The sequence below is a fragment of the Hyperolius riggenbachi genome, chromosome 1, assembly GCF_040937935.1.
Source record: "Hyperolius riggenbachi isolate aHypRig1 chromosome 1, aHypRig1.pri, whole genome shotgun sequence".
In the NCBI taxonomy this organism is placed as follows: domain Eukaryota; kingdom Metazoa; phylum Chordata; class Amphibia; order Anura; family Hyperoliidae; genus Hyperolius; species Hyperolius riggenbachi.
In genome coordinates this window covers 577,231,021-577,251,322 of record NC_090646.1, presented here as the reverse complement: position 1 = coordinate 577,251,322, position 20,302 = coordinate 577,231,021, and the positions used below count along the sequence as shown (strand labels likewise).

General features: G+C 43.9%; 1 protein-coding gene and 1 long non-coding RNA gene across 3 annotated transcripts in view; one reads left to right on the top strand and one right to left on the bottom strand.

Annotated features, from left to right (window-relative positions):
• ATG10 (autophagy related 10) overlaps positions 1-20,302 on the top strand; it is a 196,847-nt gene that overhangs the window by 69,890 nt on the left and 106,655 nt on the right. The gene's annotated exons all lie outside the window — the stretch shown is intronic.
• On the bottom strand, positions 489-19,495 carry LOC137557818 (uncharacterized). Its single transcript, XR_011029626.1, has 2 exons — positions 19,342-19,495; positions 489-1,182 (listed from the first exon to the last, which is right to left on the bottom strand). It is a non-coding gene; the product is annotated as an uncharacterized lncRNA (long non-coding RNA).

Below are 20,302 nucleotides of genomic sequence, written 5' to 3'. Positions count from 1 at the left end.
GGAGAATGCGGCGGCGGCGGGCGGCAGAACGGCGGGGGGGGGGGGCGCGGACATGCCACTGGAGGAGGGGGGCAGAGGACAGTGACAGGAGATAGCCTCTGGCCCCCCTCCGTGCGCTCTAACAGCAGCGGCGACCAGGCAGACAAGGGGAGACCAGGCGGCCAATCGCAGTGCAGAGAGATGAGTGACAGAGGCATCAGCCAATCAGGCTGATTCAGCATGCCTGTCACTTCTCTCTGCGGCTTGCGTACACTTTTAGAGCCTGGGGCATGAGGAGAGAAATCTACAAAAGTAAGAATGATTTGAAACTTTTACATTGCCTGGTTAGCATCCTTTCTACTGCTCTATTAGCATGCAGTAGAGAACTTATTGTGTATTTTCTGCCTAACAGTTACTCTTTAATGGACATATTTTTAGAAGATACGGACCATATCTTCAGGATGCCTTTTGTACGCCAGCCTTGAAGATTTTTAATAAAGTATGTACACTTTTAAAAGTTGAAGATGCACCTTTATTATTGCAGGGAGGTTAAGCTGAACATGGCAATTACGGTATATTTCTCTTGGTTATTCATCCTGAAAATTTACAGTAGTCCACTTGTCTTTTAAAATGGCATTTCATCTTCTGTCCCTGTTCCACATTTGTTGTGCCTTCTATTTGTGCGCGGCGTGCATTGATGTTCTCGCTAAACTCAGGCATTGTCAGTCTAGAAGAGCCATGCATAGGGTAAATACTTTTCCAGACCCTTGTACATCACATTGTTTTGATGGCATCCATTATCCTAGTTGTTGATGCCCATCGTAAGTTAATATAAGCCATCATTCAGTAAATAATGACATATTGCCTTACTTTTGGACAAGACATGTTTGTACCAGGTGCAACAGAGCATAGCCTAATGTAAAACTGCAGCCATAGATTTGTTACTCTCACATTTTCTATTGATGTTTCTTAGATTAACTCGGAGTGAGACACGAGCGGGGCTCGCCAGTGACAGTCAATCAATAGAAATATGAGGACATGAGTCATGTTTCTTCATCAGTACCTTGCTGTAATGTTCAGTCTGAAATTGTTTTCTTTTCTCCTGAATGAGATGGGGGTAATGACTGTGCAACCAGGCCTCAGAGGATGAATCCATGATGATGTCTACGATGGATGCATAAAATGGAAAGCTAAGAGTGTCATCTGTTATTGGGATGAGAGATGGAAGATAAACCATTACAGAATGTTCTGTTAACTGCGAGTTTGGATGTGTGTTGGGTGCATTTGAGGAACAAGAGATTGTTTCTGTCTTTGTCATTATTACTGATATGTTTTTGTTGAATTCATATAAATAGAAATTTTTTGTACAATTAAAATGAACTACTGCGGTCAAATTCTCAAAGCAGTCATCTTATTTAAAGATAATGTCAAGTGAAAAAGTAAGAAACCGGATACTTACCTATGGATAAGGAAGGTTCCTATAGAGATTTCCCGTTCCTCTCATGGTTGTTATTATTATTATTATTAGTATTTATATAGCGCCGACATCTTCCGCAGCGCTGCACAGGGTCCCTTCATTCCAGCGCTGTCACCATGTTCCAATCTGCCGCTGTGGGAGGCTTTGGAAATGTTTGGGAACCCGAGTGCTCCCGAAGATGGGCCCAGCTCCGTACTGCGCCTGTGAGAGCGAGTTAGAGCAGGCGCACTACAGAGCCATCCATCTTTGGAGCACTTGGGCTCCCGAAGACTTTCAAGCATAGAGCAGTATTCGACTGATTGGTCAGATACTGCTACCGGGGGTGACGGCGCTGGAACGAGGGGACCGTGAGAGAAGCAGGAAGGCTCTATACAGTAGGATAGTATCTGTTTTGTTTTTTCCTATTTCATTATTATATTACCTTTGGAACTGATCATGGAAATGAGATAAGGTATTGTGTAGCTCTGCATGCCTGCAGTTGTGCACATATCCATACAAGCCCAAAGTAATTCTGAAGCTTGAAAAGAAAAAAGATACTTACCTTGTTAGAGGAAAGGCTGTGGATAGTCCAAAGAGTTCCCATACCCTTGTACGCCTCAGGCCTTGTTTCTATCTGTGAGCCTCTGTGCGCTTCTCTCCACTTTTCATCAGCACATCAACATTACAGATTGATACATGTTGCTGAAAAGCGGACAGAAGCGCACAGATGGAAACAAGGCCTTAAAGAAGCCCGAGCGCCTTTGTTCTACTGGACTTCCGTGAATCATACTACAACGGGGCCTCTGCGTGGTATATGACTGCGCAAAATAATCTTTTTTTTTTTGCAAAGTAGGACCTCTGCTTTTAACTTAGCTGAAGAAACAGTATTGGTTCCTGGATGGCTGGTATGTAGTCACTATTTGCAGGAGAGTGTGGGTTAATTGATTTAATTGAATAAATAAATTAAATTAATTAAATTTGTGAAAAAACTTAAAAAATAGTGAAACTGTACAAATAAGGCACCAGACTATACAGTATGTACATACAGTATATACCTAAAACACCTCATGTGTTTGGTATATTTTGAAACAGGGAATGGCACAGAGGGCGACATCACAATCGAGGCACTAGAAACGTGATTTCTTTCAGACTTTTTTTCCCTTTGCTATCAGTCTTAGGTGACACGCAGAGAGTAGTCAAAATCCAGGCAGAGGTCGGTGCAGGCAGCCTTCAGAGAGTAGTCAAAATCCAGGCAGAGGTTGGTGCAGGCGGCCGGCAGAGAGTAGTCAAAATCCAGGCAGAGGTCGGTGCAGGCGGCCTTCAGAGAGTAGTCAAAATCCAGGCAGAGGTTGGTGCAGGCGGCCGGCAGAGAGTAGTCAAAATCTAGGCAGAGGTCGGTGCAGGCGGCAGGGAGAGAGTAGACAAAATCCAGGCAGAGGTCAGTGCAGGTGGCCGGCAGAGAGTAGTCAAAATCCAGGCAGAGGTCGGTGCAGGCGGCAGGGAGAGAATAGTCAAAATCGAGGCTGAGCTCGGTACAGGTGGCAGGCAGAGAGTAGTCAAAATCCAGGCAGCAGTCGGTGCAGGCGGCAGACAGAGAGTAGGCAAAATCCAGACAAAAATCGGTAACAGTAAGGCAGATCAGAAGAAGCACTTAGCTTAGAAGCAGTTGGGAAGCAAATGGCTATATTGTTACCATTCTGTTTTAAATGAGCTTATCTGCCATGGCAGTATTGTGACACGGGAGAGATCAAATTACAACTTGTAATTAGAGTCAATTGAGGAGGAATTAGACAGGCTAAACTCTCTATATACATACAGGCTGTATTTCTCTATGTTTTCCTTCTGTCCTGTGTTCAGGACCAGAGTGGGAATTAGAGAGTCTAATCTCTTTACATACATGGGTGTATTTCTCTATGTTTACCTTCTTTCCTGTGCAAAAGATCTGATCCAAAGGGGGGATTAGGCAGGTTACACTCTCTACATTCAAACAGCCTGCATTTCCCCAATTTTCTTCTGTCCTGTGCAAAAGTTCAGGTCCACTTTAAATTTTGTGCCGCCCCCGATGACGTCACGCCGCTCACGTACCGCTGCACCACCGCTGATTGGCCACCAGGATCCAGGAAGAAGAGAGAAGCTGGGGATCTCGGTAGCCGGCAGGAGAGCCCTGGAGTCTCGCTGGACAGCACTGATCGTGCGCGGGACCCAGGCAAGCAGCTGGAGCTGCTAATTTAGCTAGCCTAAATATAGCTCGGGCTTACCGCTCCCAGCTACTAATTCTTATCCCGAGCTACTTTCAGGAATACCGCCAGGCAGGTTAAAGCCTAAAGGGAACCTAAACTGAGAAGGATATGCATTTTTCCATTTAAAATAATACCAGTTGCCTGACTCTCCTGATCCTTCGTCTCTAATACTTTTAGCCACAGCCCCTCAAAAAGCATGCAGATCAGGTGCTCTGACTGAAGTCAGACTGGATTAGCTTTATGCTTGTTTCAGGTGTGTGATTCCTCCACTACTGCAGCTGAAGAGATCAGCAGGACTGTCAGGCAACTGGTATTGTTTAAAGGGGAACTGAAGAGAGAGGTATATGGACGCTACCATGTTTATTTCCTTTTAAGCAATACCAGTTGCCTGGCAGCCCTGCTGATCCTTTGCCTCTAATACTATTAGCCATAGCCCCTGAACAAGCATGCAGCAGATCAGGTGTTTCAGACTTAAAAGTCAGATCTGACAAGACTAGCTGCATGCTTGTTTCTGGTGTTATTCAGATACTACTGCAGAGAAATAGACCAGCAGGGCTGCCAGGCAACTGGTATTGGTTAAAAGGAAACAAATATGGCAGCCTCCGTATACCTCTTACTTCAGTTCCCCTTTAAAAGGAAACATCCATATCCCTCTCAGTTAAGGTTCCCTTTAAAGAGGAACTGTAACCAAAGATTGAACTTCATCCCAATCATAGTTACATAGTTATTTTGGTTGAAAAAAGACATACGTCCATCGAGTTCAACCAGTATAAAGTAAAAGGGGGTATCAGTAGCCTGATACCCCCTTTTCCATAAGAAATCTTTACCTTTTCTCAAATAGATCATCTGAAGGGGAGGTCTGTATGGCCGATATTGTGATGAAACCCTTCCCACAGGGTGATGTCATGACCATGTTCCTGACAGTTTGCGGTCAGTGAACTTTGTTGCATTGTGGGAAATAACATTTTTTTTTCCAACTGCCAAGCAAACAAGATCTCCCTCTGTGCATAAAACTCTCAGTAACGACCATTCCGTACAAAACACCTGGCAGAACTAAAGATTTTGCCACCTGTGATAAATTTCAGATTCTAAATCGGGAGAGGAAAGATTTTACAATAGGCAAACGCTGACTAAATAATCTATAAATGAAGATTGTAAAAAATAAGCGATTTTATTAATTATGTTATTTTTACTACAGTTCCTCTTCAAATTCACTCCTATACATACTTTTTGTAGGATTCTTACTCTCACATGTTTTTCTCATCCACAGTCTAACTGCAGAGAAAGTGTCATTTAAAGCCCTGCGAAAAAAATGGAAAGCCGCCTTGTTCTAAGTAGGATTAGGACTCTACCTACACATGTTTATCGCATCGTGTCACATGTCACTTCAGGTACCCTTTAATTCTGTCCCTCTCAGGTCAGTTATTTTTAGATAAGGGTCTAGACTTCACATAGCTCTGTGAGCTGAGGGTTGTAAATAGCTAAAATGCCCCACTCTGTCATAAGCAGGTCACAGATTATCTGTTTCTTAGAGGACCTCATTGGATATGTGTACATCTCTCTGTTCAGTACATTTATTTTGTGTTTGCTTTTACAGTGCTGTTTTAGAAGCTGTTTATATAGCTCTTTCAGATTGAGTAATGTTACACAGTTGTACTGGTGTCCTCTGGACAGCAGTGGCTTCCCGTAAGATGGTGCTGAGCCAGGGCATCCTATTACTGGTTCTGAGCCAGGGAGCACTTCTCGCAGTGGTGAATCAGCAGATCTTCTTCTGCTGGGCAGAGCTTGTGTCATTCTGGGCTGGTGGCCTGGGTGAGACCTCGTGAATGCCAATCACATAAGCTGTTAAAACAAGTCTTGATTTATGGAGTGGTGGAAAATCAAGCTGAGCACCAGTTTGTTTTCTTTGCCTTTTAGATGCTTTTCTCGATCCACCATGCTTGTGAAAGTGTGGAGGTGTATTCTTCCTTGTGAAACTATCTGGGTATCCTGAAACTCTTAACATTTGGATGCAGTTTTCTATCCTAGCCATAAGCTCTGTTATCCCATAGAATATGGGCAGCATGGTGGCGTAGTGGTTATCGCTCTCGCTAGTGATGGGTCCCCGGTTTGAATCCCAGCAAGGGCAACATCTTGAAAGGAGTTTGTATGTTCTCCCCGTGTCTGCATAGGTTTTGTCCGGGTACTCCGCTTTTCTCCAAACTCCCCCCAAAAAACATACAGATAAGTTAATTGGGTTCCCTCTTAATTGACTCTAGACTAATATACATGCCGACTAATATGTCAGCGCTATATAAATACTAAATAATAATAATAGAACCTGAGTAACATGTTAACAAACTGTTCCCTGAGAAAAATTGCTCATTCTCCTCCCCCATTTTTTGTTGTTGCCACATTGCCACCTTCCTTCAGGTGGCATTCCAGAGCATGTGTTGTGTTCCAGGTGAAACATTGCCATGCACCCTGCTATTCCTAACCAAGCAGTACAGTGTATGACAATGGATGCCATTTGATTTACTTGTCCCCTGTATCTGAGAATGCTGAGATGAATCCTCTGCTCCTTGCATGTAATGCACCTCATCATTCAGGTATTTCTTAACATTTCCCCCGGGTAATTTATCTGCTAATCAAAGCCAGGAAGGCGTGACAGCACTCCACTGCTGCACTGGGGTATGGGGCTTGTATGTTTTCTTGCATAAGCATGAGCATCCCTACAGTTTTTTTCCCCACAAATATATATTTTTTTAACAGATAACATTACAACATCCAGTGAATACACTAAAAACAACTGTGCCCACTGGTAAGAGAATTACAGAGAAAAACAGCGTGAGGGCCAGAACAGAGGCTACAGACAATTGAGTCTTCTGCAGTAATATAGTATTCAGAAACTTGGGTCCTAATATCTATACCGGGTTCTTATTGTCAGAGTGTTAATCGTTTGTAGACCTCACTTGGTTGGAGTTTAGAAACCAATAACCACCATGTCTTACAGCACCCATGGCTGACAACCATAAATAAGAGGCGTAAAATAGAGGAGGAAATGGAAGGGGAGCAGAGCTAAGTAAGTCGAGAGACAAGGGGCTTGATTCACAAAGCTGCGTTGCTACAGCAGCGCAGCTTAATGAGTGTAGAGAGAGTTACAAATGCCTGCGCACGCTGTGCAGCCATAGCGTGCGCAGTGAAATTACACTGAGTGTCAAGTGACAGGCAGCCTACAGGGCCAATTAAAGTGCAGGAATCTTGTACTTTGAAGCTACTGGACCCTCCGGGCGGGTTCAGTATAGCGCTCGTTAAGAGTAACGAAGCGCAATTTACAATAGCTAATCAATGCGTAATTTCACTGCGCACATAGTGTGCGCAGGCAATTATAACTCTCTCTACACTCGTTAAGCTGCGCTGCTGTAGTAGCTTTGTGAAACAAGCCCAAGGACACACTCCATGACATACGGTACTCTTTTTATAATTATCTGGGGATGTAGTCACCAAAACCTTCCATCCAGACCAGAATATTTCCGAACCTGTCGTGCTCTATTTGTGTCGGAGAATCCAAAATTTTCTATTTCCATTAACTAATGGAGTTACGTTAATTAAAGTCTATTTATTAGCAATCCTACCACAGAAGCTGTATAAGGAGTGTGATAGGAGGAGAAAAAGAAAGGGGAGAAAGAGAAGAAAAAAGAAAAATTAAAAAGGGTGGGGGGAGAAAAGGATGGACCCCAATGCAAAGTATTTTTCCACTTGTTTCCAAGCATTAGCTGTTGTTTTCATTGGTGATGTCGAGTTTACTTCCTCTTTAGTACCCCAGATTAGTGAGCCTCTCATAGGAGCCAAGCAAAGCTGCCTCCACTGCCAGATTATAAGTGTCTTGACTAAACCTCCATCTAGCAGATAGTCTGGGAGTGCTAGCCCCCTTCATCTACTGGTAATTGCAATGCTTCTAGTATCCCTAAAGTACACTTTGTAGTGTGCACACTGTTTGTGTGCGTGCACATTAAGTGATTAGCAATCTTTCTGTGCTGTGTTATAGTCCTGTGTTTTAATCTTAGCCAAAACATTATCTCTGTGTTTAGCTGGGTGTTTGTGAGAGCTCTGGTTTTATTGGCCTAGACTGTGGTAGGGATATTACATTGTGAGCCACTCTGAGGGACGTTGATTGATGTGAATAGTTGCACTCTGTAAAGCACTGTGGAAAATGTCTGGGCGCTATATAAATGTGTAATAACCATGATGCTCTTTGTAATGTGCCAGAGCTGCCTATTTACATTAAAAAGTAAAAAAAAAATTGCTTTGCGTCAAAAATTGAACATAAAATTTGTGCGTCGTATTGGCTGCTTTCAGCCACACGGAAACCTGGCAAAGCATTTTTCTCACTGGAGAAAATCCAGATGCCCAGAGTGTGTGGCTGCGTTTCTGAGGTCTGGTTCTGGTTATATATGACTTGCTGCCAGGAATGTTTCTGCACTAAGTGGGCTGATTAAGTCAGCTTGTCATATAATCGAGGTAGACGTTGCCCGTATTAGGTCCGATGAAATTCCATAAGATAATACTTAAAGTTGTAATGTCAAGAAACATGAGGAGGGGGATCTCAGAAGGTCACCAAACACAAAGTACTGTATATAACTTCATTTATGTAAAATAATTCTTAAAAGCAGTAAAATGCAACACTAGACAAAGCTTTTTTTAGTTTTGAATAGTGTGAGGAAGGATTAAATATTGTATTACAGTGTGTATCCTACTGTAAAAAATCCCCACTCTCCCCTCTACTGTAACAGTTGGCACCAAAGCCGAGAGCAAGGTAGATTCCAAAATTTGATGGTTTAAATGTGTTGGTGCTGACATCTATTTTGGTGACAATGTTAACCTCCCTGGCGTTTTAAATCCCAGCCGCATGGGCGCGGGTGTTTTTTTTCACCTAATTTTTTTTTTTATCATGTTGCTAACCTAGATCTAGCTACATGATTCCCCCCTCACTGATCCCTCCCTCCTACCCTACAGGAAATCCCGTTCTGCAATTATTAATTATTATTTGCAATTATTCCGGTTGGGATAAATAATCACAACCCAACTTGAATAATTGCAAATACCTCCTGTTTTAAGACAGTTTTTCATAGCATTTTAGCATGGAAACTTTTTGGTCTCTTTCAGCCCTGTACACACCCCTTTGATTTATGGTTCACAATGACCTTCCTGGGCAATCTGTAACTCTTGGGGCCTGATTCACAAAGCGGTGATAACTCAGTTATCACGCCTAAAAGACTTTAGGCATGATAACCTTTGCACCACACTGGTGAAAAGCCAGTTTAGGCGTGATAAGTTTAGGTGTGATAAGTTTAGGCATGCTAAGTTTAGATAGCGTGCAAAGTCCCGCACGCAAAGCAGCGCCATTGAACTCTATGCGAAGTGCACCAGACTTTGCTAGCGCAAAACTTTTGATCAGCACTGCGGTGCTAACGCAGTTGGTGCTTAAACTTATCATGCCTAAACTTATCACACCTAAACTTATCATGCCTAAACTTATCACACCTAAACTTATCACACCTAAACTTATCATGCCTAAACTGAGTTTAGGCGTGATAAAGGGCTTTTCACCAGGGTGCTAACTGTTAGCACCGCTTTGTGAATCAGGCCCCTGGTGTTTCAAGTCCTACCCCATAGAGCCATGTTAATCCATGCCATGCACTGATGAGGCTCAATCAATCTAAAACATTCTGCATGCATGTTGTATTTGTTTGGCTCTGTAATATTAACATGCTGATACATCATTGTATTCCTGCAGTTCTGGGGGTGTGGTTAGCTATCTGCACCAGTGTTCTCCCCAGGCTCTTTTAGCCGGGTGCTGCACCCGGCTAGTTTTAGTGACCACCCGGCTGTCATCGGCTCACCTCCTCCTATGCAGTACGCAGAGTTGCTCACAGAAGCACTGGCCCTGCATTCTCATCTCGCCTACTTTTTCATGCCACCCGGCTGGAAAAAATTTCTGGGGAGAACACCGAGCGCAACAAAGAGATGATTTTCACACTCAGCAGTGATGTATTGTGGGACACCTCAGAGCTCACTCCAACCTGAATAATCACAATTACCTTCTGTTTTTCAGTGTTAAACCTGAGATTCTTATTCTTAAGAGACAAGACACAGAACACATACTGCACTTTTCTCCTGGCGCACTCAAAGCGCCAGAGTGCAGCAGGCAGTACCAGTGTACCAGGAAGAGACAAGATTCAAACACTGGTCTCCTGTATCAGAGGCAGAGTACACTATCCAATAGTTCCTTTGTAAGGGAAGAGTTTCAAAAAAAGTATTATTATTTTTTGTAATAGTGGGGAGCATAGATACATGAAAAGTTCAACACACTGTACAGTCAAGATGCCCAACAATACAAATACATACATAGTTGATGTGTGGTTTAAAACATCGCCAGCACTGGTACATGTTCTTTCAATAAAGTACTACAGAAACAGGAAACATTAGGGGGAGGCCTCTTCCCTTGCAAGCTTTCAATGTAGAGGTTAGTGGATGGAGAAGCCAGGAGAGAGATGAAGGTGGTTAGTAAATGAGACCGTGAGCCTCCAAGTCTAGCTATAACAAATTATAAACATGTTTAAAGAGTATATTTTAAAGTTTCCAGGCTTAGAGCATGACAAACAGGCTGTGGGAGAGAGTTCCAGTAGAGGTGACACTCGCGAGATGTGCTGGATGAGAGTGAGAGGAGGTGACCAAGCTAGTTGAGACGGTTTAATGGAAGGAGTGAAGGTTCCGAGGTGGATGGTATCTAGAGATTAATGAAGAAATGTATGGAGGAGACAGCGTATGCATAGCTTTGTATGGCAGAGTTAGGAGTTTTAATTGGATATCCTTTGGGTAACTGTCAGCCAGTGGAGAGATTGGCAGGGGGGGGGGGGGGCAGAATCAGAGGAGCAGTAGTAGAGGTGGATAAGATGAGCAGAAGAGTTGAATTGGGAATGGAGAGGTGCAAGTCTGTTTTTTGAGAAAAGGCTGTGGCCACACTAATCTAACATCTCCTGGGAAATGAAATAGACTTTAGCCCACCACGGCCATTATTCAATTTACTTTTTCTCCTAAGTTTTCTCCTTGGTGATATTTTTCACACCTTGCCAAACAATGCCTTTTAAGGTGGACCGAAGAGAGAGAGTCATAAACAGTGGGTGTGGGCACTGGTGGCAGCCTGAGGGCCATTTTGCGCTTCCTCTGAGGCAGAGTCTTGGAGGCGCAAAACGGTCATCAGGATCCCACCAGTGCTGCACCCACTGTTTATGACACACTTCGTATATGGCATGTGACAGTATCCTAACTTGCAAACTACGGTGTATGCCGACTGTGGAATAAACTGACTTTTCCACTGCAGCAGGGCCAATTGGAATTCATCTGTTATCACTGATTTTGGCCTATCAGAAACAATGGCTTCAGACTAAAGCTATACACACACGTTCAACAATCACACAACATGCAAATGACCCCCTGCACGACACGACGAACCAAACAACCTGACGTACTGCACGACCTGTATGTCCACACATTCGGACGGATAAACGACCAACTCATTTACTTACTGCACACGATAGTGGAATGATGGAGTACACATTGAAAACAAGTACAAGTCGTTTAATAGTCGTTGAAATGACTTGTACACATGGACCATCTGCACAATATCAGACGGCCATAGGCCAACATTGGTCCGACAGTTGGACTGGGTGCAATGCCTGTTATCAGTCACTCGTCAAGTCGTTTGCACACATACACACGCCTGTCATCCAACACTCCAAAACAGACTAAAGTCGGATGACAATCGGGCAGTTTTGTTGAGCGTGTGTATGGGCCTTAAACTGATGTGGGGAGGACAGAGGGATTGATCAGGCAGCTGGAGAGTGCTGAGGTGAAGATGAGGAGCTGAGAATTGGTACAGTGGATATTTTCCATTTATTTTTCTGTAAAAACTGCAGCTATTTTAACGAAACCTTTCAATTCTTACGGTAATTCATTTAAAACAATGTTCTATTAAATGCATATTTAAAAAACCTGTCCCTGGCCTGAACTTGGGTTTTAACATCTCAGCCCTAATTAGCTAAAGAAAGCCAATACCTTAACCTTGAAATTAAGGTTGATATATATACCGTAAATGTAGATGTTCCATGGAGCCATTAAATGAGGATAAAGTAAAACAGACATATTTAAATATTGGATGAGCTAGAATATAGAGTTATTAAAGTTAAGAAAAAGGAAAACTAGAGTGTAGGAAAGAAAGATGGAGAATGGAGGGGGAGGGGTTTGGAGAATAGGGACCCTTAGCCAACAAAATCTAGATTTAGCTTATTAATTTACATTGTAAATTATAATTGGAGCAATCTCTTATCAGCTAGTTGGTCATGAAGCAGAACAACCGACAGGGAGGAAATTACATGAAGGCCTTGCTATAAGTCCTGAGGTCCCAAATAGCATCATATTTAGCCATTACGCCTTCTGAGATGCTCCATAGATGCTCGTTAATCCTTATGCCTTCTCATTTAGAAAGGCTCTTAGCCTTGGTACTTACTCTTATTAACCAATATAGAACAATAGGTTGCTTGGGGAGGTTATTATTTAGAACTACAGATGCCCTGATTTCTGTATGGAAATGTCTACGTGCATAGCTACCAGCAGAGCCATATCTGACATGCTTGTTGATCTTGGCAAATAACGTGTCACCTATCCACCACCACTACTGCCACACACATACACAATCTGCTATTAATACAGTGCCATCGCTTATTTAATTCTTAAAGTGACTATGAAGTCTAAAATAGACATGGTATGGACTTTGGCTGTGTTTTCAGTCTACTGTTTATACTCGAGTTTTAGGTCTGATTCACTTCATAAAAGTATTGGGGTCGACTTATGCACGAGTCAAAGGCAACACTGAGCACAGAGTAATGTGTGTACTAATAGTGACATTCCCATTTGCAGCACTTTACCCTGTGGTAAGTGATACTTCAAGGAAAGGATATGCCAAGAAAACAAGTCAGAAAGTCCTGGCCACAATAATTAGCAAGGAAAGGGACAAGAGAGAAATAATGGGCTGCATAAAAGGGACTGAATAATTGCAGCACTTGGGGTCTTGGAGGAGGTATTGGCTGCACTTAAGGGACAGGAGGGGTTAATGGCTGCAATACTGTATGTAGTACAGTCATTAACCCCTCCTGAGCCCCAAGTGCAGCCATTAATTGGCTGGGTAGACTTACAGTGGTGTGAAAAACTATTTCCCCCCTTCCTGATTTCTTATTCTTTTGCATGTTTGTCACACTTAAATGTTTCTGCTCATCAAACACCGTTAACTATTAGTCAAAGATAACATAATTGAACACAAAATGCAGCTTTAAATTATGGTTTTTATTATTTAGTGAGAAAAAAAACTCAAAACCTACATGGCCCTGTGTGAAAAAGTGATTGCCCCCCCCTTGTTAAAAAATAACTTAACTGTGGTTTATCACACCTGAGTTCAATTTCTGTAGTCAGCCCCTGGCCTAATTACTGTCACACCTGTTTCAATCAAGAAATCACTTAAATAGGAGATATCTGACTCAGAGAAGTAGACCAAAAGCACCTCAAAAGCTAGACATCATGCCAAGATCCAAAGAAATTCAGGAACAAATGAGAACAAAGTACTGTAATTGAGATCTATCAGTCTGGTAAAGGTTATAAAGCCATTTCTAAAGCTTTGGAACTCCAGCGAACCACAGTGAAAGCCATTATCCACAAATGGCAAAAACATGGAACAGTGAAGAACCTTCCCAGGAGTGGCCAGCCAACCAAAATTACCCCAAGAGCGCGGAGAAAACTCATCCGAGAGGCCGCAAAAGACCCCAGGACAACATCTGAAGAGCTGCAGGCCTCACTTGTCTCAATTAAGGTCAGTGTTCACGACTCCACCATAAGAAAGAGACTGGGCAAAAACGGCCTGCATGGCAGATATCCAAGGCGCAAACCAATTTTAAGCAAAAAGAACATTAAGACTCGTCTCAATTTTGCTAAAAAACATCTCAATGATTGCCAAGACTTTTTGGAAAATACCTTGTGGACCGACGAGACAAAAGTTGAACTTTTTGGAAGGTGCGTGTCCCGTTACATCTGGCGTAGAAGTAACACAGCATTTCAGCAAAAGAACATCATACCAACAGTAAAATATGGTGGTGGTAGTGTGATGGTCTGGGGTTGTTTTGCTGTTTCAGGACCTGAAAGGCTTGCTGTGATAGATGGAACCATGAATTCTACTGTCTACCAAAAAATCCTGAAGGAGAATGTCCAGCCATCTGTTCGTCAACTCAAGCTGAAGCGATCTTGGGTGCTGCAGCAGGACAATGACCCAAAACACACCAGCAAATCCACCTCTGAATGGCTGAAGAAAAACAAAATGAAGACTTTGGAGTGGCCTAGTCAAAGTCCTGACCTGAATCCTATTGAGATGTTGTGGCATGACCTTAAAAAGGCGGTTCATGCTAGAAAACCCTCAAATAAAGCTGAATTACAACAATTCTGCAAAGATGAGTGGGCCAAAATTCCTCCAGAGCGCTGTAAAGGACTCATTGCAAGTTATCGCAAACGCTTGATTGCAGTTATTGCTGCTAAGGGTGGCCCAACCAGTTATTAGGTTCAGGGGGCAATTTCTTTTTCACACAGGGCCATGTAGGTTTTGAGTTTTTTTTCTCACTAAATAATAAAAACCATCATTTAAAAATGCATTTTGTGTTCAATTATGTTATCTTTGACTAATAGTTAACGGTTTTTGATGAGCAGAAACCTTTAAGTGTGAAAAACATGCAAAAGAATAAGAAATCAGGAAGGGGGCAAATAGTTTTTCACACCACTGTATGCTTGAGTCTATAAAAAATTCCAGCTTAAGAGGGTTGAATATTGGAGTCGACTTATACCTGAGGTCGTCTTGTATTCGAGTATATACAGTAGTTCACCCCCAGAGACCACCTGTGCGCCGACTTCCAGTGCTTAGCCCCGCCCCCTTACAGACAAGTGCTATCGGAGATACAGACTGCCACAGAAGCGGCACGGCACATGGCTGCAAGGGGGTGGAGCTTATATCGGAAGTTGGTGCACATGGGGTCTCTGAGAATGAGCCAGAGTGAAAACACCACCAAAGTCCCGCCGAGCCTGGGGTACAGCGCACTGGAATCACCATGTCTCCATCCAGGTAACACTCCTTCCATCCTCGTACCTCTTTACCTCCATTGCCTCGCTTCCTTCTCTCGCTGATCCAGGACCTCCACACTCGTTACTTTTCCACTCTCCCTGCACTCCCTCATTCCTCCACTTTTCTATTCCCTCACTGGTGGTCTTCATTTCAAGTTCTTCTGTCTGCTGCTTTGCAGCATGGGAACATATAGGCTGCACAAGCACATTGTACTTTATTTATGTTCCATTTTAGGCACATAATCTATTGGCACTTGGTGATCAGTCTTATTTCTGAATCAGTTTTGAATGGTATGTTATTTATAATATAGTTATTTGGTTTATATATGATATATTTATTACTCTGATGCAGAGCCGGGACAAGGTCCTCCAGCACCCAAGGCTGAGACACCAAAGTGCGCCCCTCCATCCTTCGAACCCCAGCCAACACACACTGATTGCTATTGGACTAGGAGGCAACCCAGAGCCCCCAAACCCCCCCCCCCAACACCTTAATCTCTAGTTATCTGACCTGCAACCTCTGCCATTTATCCGCTTTTCTTATTTCTCTCTGCTTCTAACACAATAGTGTAATGAAAGCTGAGTGAGTTGTGCGCACCTTCCTACACTGTGCCCTTAGGCTGGAGCCTCTCTCGCCTCTGCCTTGACCTGGCCCTGCTCTGATGCATTGGAGTTTTTTTTTGCTATTTATGCTTGTTGATGGGAGGCATGACTTTATCATATTAATATTTTGTGGCGATTATACCAGTATACATTATTGCATTGATGCCCCACCCCCTTTACTTAGTTATTACTTGTTTTTTAAGCTTTCAATGTGATTAATAAAGACCATTTATATGACATATCCTGGTGCGACCTTGGTCTTTCTCCTTAGTGTATCATTGGACAAGGCCTTAACACTGTGCAACTATTCTGTCCAACTACTGTCCAAACTTGGTCTGTTGGACGATAGCTGGGCGTGTGTACTTGGTCTGTTGGATGATAGCTGGGCGTGTGTACTTGGTCTGTTGGACGATAGCTGGGCGTGTGTACTTGGTCTGTTGGACGATAGCTGGGCGTGTGTACTTGGTCTGTTGGACGATAGCTGGGCGTGTGTACTTGGTCTGTTGGACGATAGCTGGGCGTGTGTACTTGGTCTGTTGGACGATAGCTGGGCGTGTGTACGCATGGCAAATGAATAGATGAGTGACTGATAACAGGCGGTTTGTCCGATCCAACTGGCGGATCAACTCACACGACTGTTGGGCTGATATCGTGCAGTTGGCCACGTGTGTACAAGTTGAACAACTTTTGCTTGTTTTTAACATGGCCGTATTGGGCAGTGCATTGTTCTACTTGCGTGCACAGTATGAGAATGGGTTGGTAGTTTAGTTGGCTTGGCCATGTGGAAATACAGGACGTGTCAATGGGTTGTCGTGTGGTTGGACATGTCGTCGAGTTGGTCGTGTGCTTTGTTGGAAATGTGTAGGAGCCTTTAGACAGGTGTCCTTAAATGCAGGTAATACCAAAATGTACAGAGAATACCAACAACAGGCAAATATCAGAGCTTACAGATATTTCCAAAGATGAGCAGATAATCCAGTGAAAGGCAAGTAGCTATGATTGCAGATGATGCAAATGACAGGCAGGTTATATCAGTCATGGGTAAATAAAACCAAAGCAGATAGTAGTGATAGCTAGTTTGATAGCTAGTTTCTTATAACAAGAATGCAGGGCCGGTTCTCTCATGAAGCAAGGTGAAACATTTGCATCAGGTGCACAGATTACAGGGGCAGCATGTTTGTACTGTGTGTTTACATTTACAGCATACAGTCAGAGTAGGAAGAGATGCAACAGGAGAGCAAGGTGAAGAGGCCATCATTGGGGAAAAGCGGCTTGTTGTGCTGTGTGAGGAGTCTGACAGTGACTGAAGGGGGAGGGGAGAGGCAGGAGAGCAGCAGTGTTTCATTTGACTTGCACAGCAGAAGGGAGGAGGTGGCACTGCTGTCCTGACTAAGGAGAAATAGAGAGGCTGAGGGTGAGCACAGCCAGCCAGTGTGTTATTGTGTTGAGCTGCAGCATGTCATGTGAGAACATTAAATGAAGCAGAGTAACTTGTCGGGTGCTGTGCGATCATTCCACATCAGGGGGGCGCATCCTCACAAGTTTGCCTCAGGCAGCAAAATGTCTAGAATCGGCCGTGCAAGCATGCGCTGACAGCCAGAAGCTGTGAAGCTTTATCTAATTGGGTCATTCCTTTTATGTGTTTCCCAACAGAACTTTTCCATCATATAATGTAATTTTGCAGCACATTATACACTGTTGCTTGTTTATTAATGAATGCCTGACCCTGCGTTCAATCTCACTGTGTTCTACTCAGATGACCTTTGTGCAATGTGGATTATATGACCCGCGATATTAACAACCACAGTACTCAGTTATGTTGTAAACACCTACATCTCTGTTTGTTATGTCCACATGGTATTATTGGTGTTGAATTTCACCAGCAGGATTGTTTGGTCTTTATTTTGTTATATGTAATGATGGGATATGGATTGAGCTTGATCATAAACTCCTAACGTACACTTAAACTGAGAAGGATATGGTGGCTGCCATATTTATATCCTTTTAATCAACACTAGTTGCCTCGCTGTCCTGCTGATCTCTTTGGCTGCAGTAGTGTCCGAATCACACTCCTGAAACAAGTATGCAGCTAATCCAGTCAGATTTAACCACTTCGCATCCAGACCTTGTTTTCCCCTTATTGACCAGAGCAGTTTTGACGCTTTAGCGGTGTCCCTGTTTAATCACCAATAACTTCATCTGTACTCGTGCTACTTAAATGATCTATATATCGTTTTTTTCAAGACAAACTAAGCTTTCATTGGGGGGTATTTGGTCCCAAATAAAATGTTCCTCTCTATGCATTTTAATGGGAAAAAGGGGGAAAAAATAAAAAAATGCATCATTTCTCAATTTTGACCAATTTCTGTTTAAAAATAAAAAGTGCGATTGACATAAAAACTGTGCAACCAGTTAAAGTCGCCCCAGTATAGATATCCAGATGTGTCCCCAGCATCACCCCCCCCCAGTATAGCCAGATGTGTCCCCAATATCAGCCCCCCCCCCCCCCCCCAGCATAGCCAGATGTGTCCCCTGTGTTTGCCACCCCCAGAATCGATTGACAGATGCACCCCCAAGAATAGTGCCCCTCTTTATAGCCAGATGTGTCCCCTGCATCAGGATTACCCCATTATAGTCAGATGTACCCCCAAGATTAGTGCTGCCCCCCATTATAACCAAATGTGCCCCCAGTATTAAGTTATGGGCCCCCCCAGGTGCCCAGATGTGCAAAATGTGTAAACTCCCCCTCCCCTTGGTTACTCAGATGTCCCCCCGTGCATATGCACCCCCCCCTTTACATATCCCCCCCTCCCCCCAATAATCCATAGCCAGATGCACCCCCCCCCATTAGGCAGCCCCCTCGGCGCACAAATAGTTTAAAAAAAATGCACAAGCAAGCAGCCACACTCACCTACCTCGGTCCTGCGACTGTCTTGAAGCCTGATCCTCTGATCACCGCTCTGCAGTCAGCCGCATATTGCCGGTAACCCGGGTCCCGGCTTGATGACGTCATCAAGCCGCGACCCGGGTTTCCGGCAATATGCGGCTGACTTCAGAGCGGTGATCGGAGGATCAGACTTCAGGACAGTCGCAGGACCGAGGTAGGTGAGTGTGGCTGCTTGCTTGCGCATTTTTTTTAACTATTTGTGCGCCGAGGGGGACAGATGAAGGATCGCTGCAGTTCACTACTGCAGCGATCATTCATGGGAGGAGGGTATACTAATTGGCCAAAAGGGAACATGTTCCCTTCCCCTAATTAGTATTGCAGCTGACAGTGCCGGAGGGTGCGCTCTGAAGCGCACCCGATCGTGCACAGCAGGGCTGCAAGGAGGTCAGTATATCTACGGCACTATGGCTTGGAGGGTGCCACAGCTGACGTAGATATACTGTAGTGGAGGACAAAGTGGTTAAAGAGAAACTGTAACCAAGGATTGGACCGCATCCCAATAATAAGCAGTAGCTGATACCCCTATTCGGCATAAGAAATCTTTACCTTTTCTCAGACAGATCATCAGGGGCTCTGTATGGCTGATATTGAGGTGAAACCCCTCCCACAGTCTGATGTCGGGACCATGGTCCTGACATCACACTGTGGGAACCTTGTTGCATTGTGGGAAATAACAGCTGTTTCCAATTGCCAAAAAGCAAGCAGCATCTCCTTCCACAGACATCACCTTCCAGCAGTAAAAATGTCGCCATGTGATAAATGTCAGAATGTAAATCAGGGAGAGGAAAGATATTACAATGGGCAAACACTGACTAAATCATGTATAAATAATAACAGCTCAGTGACTATTTGGACAGTTATAGTACACTAGTAAAAAGGCCCGTCCATTAAAAAAAGGGCGCTAGGTCACAGCCGCTACCCACCGCAATGCGCGCACATACGCGTCCAGCTTGCTCGTTCCCCACCACTGTCTGAAGTATATGCACACAGGGAGCTGCTTGCTTGGCAGTTGGAAAAAGCTGTTATTTCCCACAATGCAATGAGAACCTCTGTGAACCACACACAGCAAACTGTCAGATCCGGCCCTGTGTCTTAACTGCCCTGGCTGCGCACATGCTCAGTACAAAAAAGCCAGGGACACACAACCAGTCAGTTGATGACGCAGGGAAACTTGCATTGTATTGTATAGGATTTCTCAGACATTTAGATACATAATGACAATTCCTCATTGATGCTGCTTGACCTGGTTGCAGTTGGTGGGGCCCAGTTGTAATCATCTATGTATTTGTTGTGTTTTGAGTAAATATTTAATACAATTTGTATTGTTTTATTATTTGGCATCTCTTGCTGGTGTACTTGTTAATTTTCATGGTTTCTACACCTGTCATTAGATTATGAGCTCCTTTGAGGACATATAGTTACAGGAGTATGTGCTCTAATAAGCACTATGGAAAATGTCAGTGCTATATAGATGCCTAATGGTGGTAGTAGTAATAATAATACTATGGGGGCTGGAGTGTGGAAGGATAGAGAGAGGTGAAAGGAAATATATGGGATGTGTGGGCAGGTGGGGGCTGGAGTGTGGAAGGATAGAGAGAGGTGGGCAGGTGGGGATGGAGTGTGGAAGGATAGAGAGAGTTGGAAGGAAATATATGGGATGTGTGGGCAGGTGGGGGCTGGAGTGTGGAAGGATAGAGAGAGGTGGAAGAAAATATATGGGGTGAGTGGGCAGGTGGGGATGGAGTGTGGAAGTATAGAGAGAGTTGGAAGGAAATATATGGGGTGAGTGGGCAGGCGGGGGCTGGAGTGTGGAAGGATAGAGAGAGGTGGAAGGAAATATATGGGATGTGTGGGCAGGTGAGGGCTGGAGTGTGGAAGGATAGA